Source organism: Chenopodium album, chromosome 10, assembly GCF_948465745.1.
Source record: "Chenopodium album chromosome 10, dcCheAlbu1.1, whole genome shotgun sequence".
In the NCBI taxonomy this organism is placed as follows: Eukaryota; Viridiplantae; Streptophyta; class Magnoliopsida; order Caryophyllales; family Amaranthaceae; genus Chenopodium; species Chenopodium album.
The window spans coordinates 44,008,646-44,019,478 of NC_137843.1; positions in this window are offsets into that span (position 1 = coordinate 44,008,646).

Genomic DNA, 10,833 nt, shown 5'->3' on the forward strand with positions numbered 1-10,833 from the left:
GGGACGCTCATTAGCTTTTGTCTAATGTTAAAGATATTTAGATTTGCTAAATAATATTGACACTTTGTATTCATTGAATAATATATTTTTAGAATTTATGGAAACAATCAAGCTCTACTCTTTTAGAAAGATTGTTTTCCTATATTTTATTTTATCTTAGGTTTTATGTAAATACTCAACAAATTGATGAATAATTTATACTATATCCGATTAATTTAATTGGCGCATTTTAACTTTGAGTATTTTTTTTTTGACACTTTTTTATTAGGACACTTAAAAAACAGTAAAAAAAACAAAAGGGCACTTAAATACGTAAAATAAAAAACGGAGAAAGTACTTATTACTCTGTAAAAGACAAACTCAAAACTTCATTTTCCCCAATTCTCAAAGAAGCAGAAACAATTAATTTTGCTTAAATAATTCACAAACTCCTTCATTTTCTATCAATTATGGGCAGTACTCCAATTATGTAGAAAAGATGGCGGACAAAAGTAACAATGATTAAACAAGATGTAAATTTAAATTACCCCTCTTAATGCGGCAAGCAAAGTACTGACGACCAGCATTTGGCCCATGTCGATGAACCTTAAGCGTACAAATTCCGGCACCACAAGGGCATTCCGGGTATCGGTTAGGTCCGATACGCGGAATCTTAACCGGTGGCGGCAGCTCTCCGATACCCAGAATCTCAAACGGTGGCAGCGGCTCCGCCACATCGCACCATCTGAAGTAACCACGGTGCATCTGTTGTAATATTTCTCTAGATAGTCTTTTAACAATTTATGTAGGAGCAATCCCACATAGAAATTTTAGATAAGTTTGTGTTACTTTATAATGTTTTGTATTTTTGATGATGTCAACAATATAATTATTTGTTTGTTTTCCACATTGACAAAATAAAATGTACTTGTAATGTTTATGTTACTTAAATAATTTTAGGAAATTTTGATTTTTACCACCTTACAATATCGACTTTGTTGAATTTACCACCTCCATAAAAAAAGGATTTACTTTACCACCACATAAAAAAAAACATCACTTTTCCCACCTCCACCCTTACTCCGGTGACGGAAACTGCCAGTGGGGCCCAGTAACTATCACTTCCCTCCAATTTATTTCAATTAAACACGATTTCCCTTTCTCTCTTAGTTTTCTCACCTTCCATAATCAATTTCTCACCAAATTTCTCACCTCCTCATCAATTTCGTCTCTCTCTCCTTTGAGTTTTGTTGTTTCTCACTGTAACAACTTCTCTCTCCTTTGATTTTTCGCTTTCATTCTGTAAAAACTGGAACCCTAATCTATTTTGGGTGGTTGAAATAGCGCTGGATCCACAAAATTGCTACACATCAGCTCTGCTTGTCATCTTCATCAGGTGGAGGGGACCAAAAGCTTGCTAATTGCTGACAGAATTGGAGATTCCTGACCACAAGAGGTACTTTAAACCCTTTTTTTGTATATATAGTTGGATTTGTGGTTGTTAGTTGGGGTAAATTATGGTTTTTTTGGGAGTATGTGAAATAAAGTATTATAAACCCTAATTATGTGAATCTTTGACTGAATTAGATTTTGCATGTGTTAATTAATTAGTTAATTAGAGTTGTATGTACTTGTTTACTGTTAATTAAGTGCACAGTGAAAGTGAATTGCTTTTAGTTGCTGTAATTGGTGAATTAGGGTATTATTACTGAAATTGTTTATTGTTGTTTGTGCTTTTGTGGGAATTGTTACAGAATGGAGACTGTGAATTTAAAATTTACATTAGCTGGGGCCTTTATACCTTCTTTGGCTGGTAAAAATAGGAGGGTGTTAACTTGGGATGGTGGGTGGGTTTATTGGATGAGAAATGTGGATAAAAGAAAGATTGATGTTCATTTTTTGAGGCAAGCTGCTATACATGGATTTCTGTATGTGAATGTGAGGGTTCCTAAGGGGTTTAGTTGCTGGTATAAGCAAAAGGGGAAGTCTTGGGTGAATGGGAAAAGGGAGCTTGTTGATGGTGAGGTGCAAGGGTTTTTGGATTCTGTGAACAAAGAGGGGACATGTGAGTTGTATGTAACCTGTCATCAGCCAATTGAGGTGACTGAGAAAACACCCTTCAAGTGTATAAATGGGAATGAGCTTACCCCTACACAAAGGAAGAAACTGAAAAAGGAGTTTGGTGGGCCTAAGGTAATTGAAACCAGCCCAAAACCTAGTAAGCCCAATGTAGAAGAGCCCTTTAGGAGAAGCCCTAGGTTAAAGGGCATTGTGATACATGACAGAGAGGATGAGGAGAGGTTACCTAGGGTTGAGAAAGTGAGTGCTACTACACAAAAGGGGAAGGGTAAGCTCACTGCTGCAGACAAGGGTAAGGCTAAGGTTGGGGATGATCCTGGTTTTCAGTCAACTGGTGAGTTAGTGAGAAAAATAAAGGAAAGAGTGAGGAGCTTGAGGGATGAGACTGATGATTTTACTGATGAGGATGGTGAGACAGAGTCTTCTAGTTCAGATTTGAGTGATTTTGAGTTTGAATGTGAAGGTGAGGAGGATGCATACTCTGATGATGATGAGGAGCGGTTGAAGCAAAATTTGGAGCATATTAACAGTGAAGTGAAGGGCAGTTTGAGGGGAGTTGGTGAGGGAGGGGAGGACAGGGATGATGAGGATCAGGGCACTAGTGCTGAGGTTGAAAAAAATTTGAAAGCAATTGATGTGAGGGTTGAAGAGGAGCCAGATTGTGATTCTGATGAGCTGAGGAGTGTGGATGGTGATTCAGATGATGATCAACAAAGTGTGTCTTGGTTTAACCCTGAGACAGACTTTGATAGGGCTATTAAGTTTGAGGTTGGACAAAGGTTCAGTGATGTGCAGACCTTGAGAAGAGAATTGAGGCAGCATGCAATTGAAAACAGGTATGAGTATTACCTGCTTCACAATGATTCAAAGAGGCTGACAGCATACTGTAGAAGAAAATGCAGGTGTGTGTATAACAAGAAAAGTTGTAGGTTAGTGCAGTGTACATGTGGTAAGGCTGTGAGGTGTAGGTTTAAGTTTTATGCAACTAGGCTAGTCAAATCAGAGGCTTGGGTAATTAAGACTCTTAAGTTGAAGCATAGGTGTGTTAGGACTAAGATGAACAACAAGGTGACAGCAGAGTTCCTAGCTGACAGATATTTGGAGGATTTTAGGGGAAACCCCAGATGGAAGATCAGGCAGATTCAAGACAGGGCTTTGAATGACTTGGGGATCAAAATTACATACTCCAAGGCTTGGTTGGCCAGAAGCAGGGCAAAGCTGATAATATATGGGTCTTCTGCAGAACAATACTCAAGGGTATGGGACTATGGGAAGGCCATTCTGAAATGGAACCCAGGGAGTGAGTGAAATGTTGTGGTGGATGATATTGGTCAAATTGAGAGGCCAATTTTTATGAGAATGTTTGTGTGCTTAGCTGCACTTAGGGATGGGTTCATTTCAGGTTGCAGACCAATTATTGGGGTGGATGGCTGCCATCTCAAAGGAGCTTATCCTGGGTAAATATTGGTGGCAGTTGGTAAAGATGGCAACAATGCCATATTCCCCATAGCTTGGGCTACTGCAGAGATAGAGAACAAGGACAGCTGGTGCTAGTTTTTGGAGAGTTTGTTGAAGGCTCTAGCTGTGTTTGACCAAGGAGAAGGGTTGACTTTCATGTCTGACAGACAGAAAGTAAGTTATTTAGTTTTTTTTTTATCTCAGTTTGCTTTTTTTTTTTTTTAAGATACTAAACTATTGCATTTGGCTTGTGTGTAGGGTCTGTTGGAAGCATTTGATGCTATGGCCCCCAGAGCTGAGCTCAGATTCTGTGTGAGGCATATTTGGTCAAATTTTAAACTCAAGTTTCATGGTGCAACTTTCAAGGAATTGTTCTGGGCTGCTGCAAGGGCAAGCACTCTGGTATGCCCTTGAATTACTTATACTTGCATTTGATCTTGTGTTTGGCTGGGGTGAATGTCTTATATTCTGTATTTGGATGTATTATGAGTATGTATTATATTCTGTATGCATGTATTTTATAATGTATTATGTATGTATTTTAATCTGGATTTGGATATATGTATGTGTGGATATTTTTATGGATATATGTCAGTTATAAGCATGGGTGTCTAAGGTATGTGTGTTGAATGTTTTCCATGTCTGCCTTGTTGTATCAGTTTGAGTTTGAGGTAGCTATGGAAAGCATCCATTTTTTGGATGAGGAAGCATACCAGTGGCTGTCAAACATTGACCCACAGCACTGGTCAAGGCATGCATTCTCTACCACCTGCAAGTCTAACATGTTGTTAAACAACATGTGTGAGACATTTAATGCAGTGATTAGAGATGCCAGAGACAAGCCTATTCTAACTCAAATGGAATGGCTTAGAAGATATATGATGAAGAGGAGTAATGACAAGTGGGAGGCAGCAAGGTCTTGGAAAGGGTTACTCACTCTATTTGTCAACAAAGTGTTTGATGGTCTAGAGAAGTATGCCAGGACCTGTGAGGTTACAGCTTCAAGGGATGACACTTATGAATGTAAGTACAAGGATGATCAGTGCATTGTGGATCTACAAGAGAGAAAATGCACTTGTTTTAGGTGGGAATTGACTGGGATATCTTGTGTCCATGCATTTGCATGCATAATGGACAAAAGGGATGATCCTGAGATGTATGTGCACCCCCATTACTATAGGGTGACATACTGGGCTGCATATGAGAACGCAATCCAGCCTATGCCTGGCCCTAGGCATTGGGAGAAGTTGAAGCTCAGACAGCCCTTGCCACCTGTGCTCAAAGTGCAACCAGGCATACCCAAGGCAAAAAAGAGAAAGCTTGAACCAGGGGAGGGCACTTCTGCAGCACCTGAGGGGAAGAAGCCAAGGGTGAATAAGCAATGCTCAAACTGTGGTGGTTTTGGTCATTATGCCAAAACATGCAAAGCTGAATCAGTACCAGAACAGCCCAACCCACCTGTAACAAACCCAAAGGGTGGTAGGCCACAGTTGCAGACTCCTTGGCTTAAGGAACTGAGGAAGAAAAGTGAAGAGAAAGCAGCAAGACAGGTATGTTTGTGGTTCCTTGCACTTTTGCTCTGTTCTGTTGTGAATTTTTTTGTTTGGTATTTGATTCTTGCCATTGTGTTATTACAGGCTGCACTAAAGTTGCCACAATATCAGCCTACAACAACAACAACAACTAATACTCAGCCTGCAATCACTACTGGGACAAGTAAGGCTGCAACTGTGAAAGCTGTGTCAAGCCAGCCTGCAAGAACAGAGCCAAGTCAGCCTGTCACCACCAGAAGCAAGAAGAGCCTCAGCCAGCCCCCACCAGTGCAAGCAGCTAGCCCTCCCAAGGTCAAAATACAGACCAGGTCCAAGCTTCATGTAATGAGAAGCAAGAAGGTCAAGGACCTCAATGCACTGTGAACTTAGTTGGTTCATGTAACCCAATCTAGCCTTTTTTTTGAAAAACTCTTGTGTACAGTTTCTAATGTATTTGCTAGTACAACAATCATTTTGCACCATGGTGCCTTAACTAACTTTTGAGTCAGCCAATGTAAAACAATTGAATGCATTGTGTTGCAAGTACTAATATGAAATTTTATATGTTTGTAGCAAAAGTTTTTTTTTTCATTGATTTTAGTCAAAAGTACAACTAATGTCATCCCAACTATCACTCATAACAATTTCACAAAAGACAACTTAAGTTGGGGTCATTCACCAACAAACAAAAAAAAACCAAAAAAACAAAAAAAATAAAATAAAACAACCTAACTTGGGATTTATTTTGGATTTTAATCAATCCAAACTGAACCTAAGATCTAAAATACATTGCCAACACCAAACCAAAACAACAAAACACAACAGCAGCTTGTAGAGTCATCATGTTCTTTGATGTTGCATTGCTGCCATTCACCTCCTTGCTCATCTTCTTCCTGTCAGAACTAAGTGCTTTGCATTTCATCTTCAAGCTGTCAATCTCATTCAGCAAGCATCTCCTCTGTCCACTAACATCATCAACTTCCCTCTTCAAGTCAGTCAGCTCTCCCTTCAGCAGCTTCTTGTCCAGCAACAAGTTGTTAATCACCTCTGTTTGCCAAGGTGTTCCATCTGGTTGATCAACCCACTCAAAAGCTTTGCAGCCCCTTGTTTCAGTCACATGATCATAGAATTTGCAGGTCCTAAACTTCTTTCCAGGGTTCTCCCTAGTCCAAGCAGTAAGCCTAGCCATTGGAACACCACATTGGCATCTTTTCTCTTTTGAGGGTGAATAGCTTAATGAAGACATTACTTGCTGACATTTGTGGATAAAAGGAAGGAAATTAATTGTATTTCAACAACAATCACCATTATCTAACCCTAATTGCAGTACCCAATTAAGAAATAAACCCCAAATTAATTTCATGTTGCATGAACCCTAATTTTTTACATCAAATTGGGGTTGAATTGATATAGCAATGCGTTTTATTTCAATTACTCTAACAAAATGCATCAAAATCGCACAAAGATTATCAAAATCGCACAAAAATTTGCAAAAAAAATTCAACATAATTAACGACAATTGCTTACCTAGCTGATGTTTGATCTCCAAGGGTTCAACTGATTGCTACACAATTTGATGGTTTGGGATTGTTAAGTGCCCAGAAATACTGATTTGTGAACAAAAACGCAAAAGAATCACCCCAAATTTGAAGAAATTGGTGAAGAAATGAAGACCTAGGTTTAAATAGACGCCAAATCGAGACAAATTAGGGGTAAATTCAAAAAGTAGCCGTTATGGTGGGTCCTCTAAGCGTTTTCCGTCACCTGAGCTCAGACAAGGTGGGAAAAGTGATGTTTTTTTTATGTGGTGGTAAAGTAAATCCTTTTTTTATGGAGGTGGTAAATTCAACAAAGTCGATATTGTAAGGTGGTAAAAATCAAAATTTCCATAATTTTATTTTGGAGATTAGGAAGTCCTACATGGATAGTTTAGTTTGGTTTTTAGATGTATATAATGCTTGCATTATTCTATGTGTTTGAAAATAGAGAAAATATTGTGCATGAGCTTAGTGTTGATATGTGTATTATTCATATCAAGAGCACTTTGCGCGCCCCGGTTTGTAATTGATAGATTTATTAATTACTTATATATTTATTTATTTATTTTTAAAATAAATTCGTAATTAATAAGTTAATTATGGATAATGATGTCAGTTGGAGTTTAAAGAAGATAACATTAAAAAAACTGTATCTTCTTGTCAGTTATATTTTTCTATAAATAAACATGATTGATTTTTACTAAACTACGTTCTTTTCTTTCTCTTCTCTTTAATTTTTCTTAAAAACGTTCATGGAGTGTATGTTGATTTTTACAGTTATAAAACATTAGTATCTTAGGGAAATCCTGGAAGTATCTTTGTCATCTCCCAAGTGCAAATTTAGTGGGGGCAAATAATACTTTAAGGATAGTGATTCTTCACGTCCCTTTGATTATTTTCCTAATAGCATCTCCTGCCCATAACACAAACCACAAGAATTGTTAGAACAATCTATACTATAATTTAGTTAACAGAACAGTGGTAATTGATGATGATGGAGACTAATTAACCATTCTGCCGGGACAGCTATAGTAGGAACGGTTGTTTTGGGTGGTGGAGGTCCTTATCCGGCACAAGCCTCCGCCGCAGGGACATTCTTTTGCTAGATATACTCGAAATGGGAATTCCAGTGCTCTTATGGATTGTCATTTTCATTATTGGGTCCTACTTTTATACTACTCCCTCCGTCCCTTTATTACATGTCTATTTCTTATTTTGCACGGAAATTAAGAAAATTAAAGATTCTTTAAAATTAATAATTAGAGTATAAATATACATGTGGGGTTAGAAAGAGATAGAGAGAAAGTATTGGGAATTAATGTTAAAGTAAAAAAAAAAAAGGGTGACAAATCATCAAAAAGAGAATAATATTGTAAAAAAGTACAACCTAAAAATAAAAACAGGCACTTAATTTTGGTCACTCCAAAAAAGAATATAGACATGTAATAAAGGGACGAAGGGAGTACTCCCTATGCTTTGTTTAGTGTTACTCGTCTTGTCCAATCAGTACATAGTTTTACGACTTTTTAAAGTGACCCATTCAACTTTGGCATATATGTCAATTTTGACCAATAATATTTTTAATTATCAATAATTATAAAACTCAATAATTTAATACTAATAATCTATTTAATAATTATAAAACACAATAATTAAATACTAATAATCTATTTAAGATGACGATTCAACAAGTATTCACAAGACAATATATAAGCTTAATTTTATTTTAATGCAATAAATATGCCTAATAATGTGAACAAATTTATCAATCTAATATGATATCATATCACTAATATATAAAGCCGGTCTACCAGCCAGGTCTAAGACAGCGACACTCATCATTCCAGTTTTTTGACAAGTGTCACGCCACGTAGGCGAAAAAATAAATATTATTGAACACATATAATCCTAAGTAAGCGATTTTGTATAGATTTTTTAAATAAAATTGTTGTATAGAGTTTTATTATCAATAGAATTCTAATATTTCATATATATAAAATTAATCATAACTTTAAATAAATATCCTATCATCCTATTATATTCCATCATCAAATTCGTTTTAAAAAATTCTTTAAAATAAGATCCATTTATAATACATTTAATTTATTTTTGTAAAAAAAAAAAATTAAGTTCAAAAGTACACTATTATTTTATTAAATAAGTGATTTGACATAATATGTCTAAATATCTTAAATTTCAAAAGGTTGTAGGATCGTATTTAACATTCAAGCAAAAAAGTTTATACTGAAATTTTATCAACAATCTGGGCATCGCCCGCGCACAAGACTTTTAACTAAAACTAGGGTGACTTCACGCGCGGGTTGCGCGCGGAGCAGTTTGGTGGATTCTTTATGAAACATTCGATGGTGTATTTCGTTTAGGTTATTGTATATTCGTTTGGATCACACACGATATTGCAAAAGTGTGTCCCAATTTTACGAAATGTGTTGATTTTCTTTGTTTAGACGTTTAACTCCGATTTAAATTAAAAGTGTACATGACTACATATAGCTAATTTAATGGGTTTTAATAAACCAAATTAACCCCACAAATTTAGCCTAATCCCCATAATATCCAAAACTTACATCGTAAAAAATGTCAAAAATAAAATGACATGAACACCATAAATTTTAAAATAAACCAAGCTCGTGCCCAATTATGTTAAGTAAGTGAGTGCACTCTTGAATTTATAATTATATTTGGCGTGTGACCCAATCAATCATAAATCAATATCAATTAGTCTTGTAATTACACCATAAATTCAAAAAATCATAGATTATATTTACTCTGGTTCTTAAATTAAATCATAATTAAGGTTTCTCAAGTAGTTTGCTTGATGAGGTAAGACATGATCTTAGGTATGATCAAATTCTTAATTGAGAACTCTAATAATACACATACATTCCTCTTTATATTGATGGGTACATGATCACACTTACAACACCATCCCGCCATAGCCAATCTCGAAATAAACATAACTTAACGAAATTTTCACAGGATAAGGGGAGTTTAGCACAAGTATATAATTGAATAAGACCTGGATTTTCCTCTACCTTATTGCTAAATAATCCTATAAATGCTAATTAATTTTTCATATATTTAGATGACCCACGTTGAGTCGTCAAGTCGTTTTCCTATAGACACATGTTCTAGCATTATCACACCAACCTCCACCCTGCACAAGGTAAAATTTGAAGTTAAACAACCACTTAAGAGAATAGCAGCAACACCATCCTTAAAAACTAAAGCATCAAATTCAAAAACAAATGAATCCAGTTCAAAGGCAACACCTACTTACAATGCAAAATATGGAATAAACATACATTAACATATAACAATTGCAAACCAAAAGTTTCCGAATAATAATGAGAAAGAATCTTTATAGAAACCCTTTCAAAATTTCCATTTAATAGCAAAATCCACTTGTTTATGAAATATCATATAGTTAATAATTTATTGGGAGAGCAATTTTTGACTTCAAACAAGTATATAGCTTAGAAGTATCTATAATAGTTAATTAGTTATCTTATAATCTATGTACAGGAAAATTAACTACTTTTTCTTTTTTCTCAAGATGTACACAGATACACAAAAACTGTTAAGAGCAAATGACCATGAGCATATCTTGGTAGAGAAAAAGGACATCACAGATCATAATAGTATAAACATCTCATATATCAATTGATTTCCCAACCATTTTGGGTAAATCTCACCAAATTATCTATTGGATAGGAAAAAAAAAAAACTACGTGTATAGAATTTTTGAACTTAATAAGTAGAAAAGAAATTACCTCAACAGTAAAAATAGGAGTTTTAATGATATTTTTAGCACAAGGAACATCATAAACAAGGTTCTTTAGCAACATGGGATCAGCACCAGCTATTCCCACCAGCTCTAACACGGCAATTCACCTTTGCCTCGACAAACAATGGTCCTTCCCCGATACAATCAACGAGCAATTTGCCCTCAGGACTAATAGTTAAGTTAACCGCCCTGTAAGAGGGTAGAAATTAATAAGAACCTAAGACAATGATTCACTAACAATTTTTGCAGCATCTGCATTTCGTTTCTCTAGTCACATTAAAAATTTCGCCACATTCAATTCATATAACTGGTTTTCATTAGACATAGGAAGGGCAGCAGGAGTATATATTTGTGAGTATGTCAAATTGCTACCTCAAGTCGAAGGCCTGGCCCGGATTTTGAAAGTCCCACCTGCCCGACTTCCCAAACATTTCATTCTCCA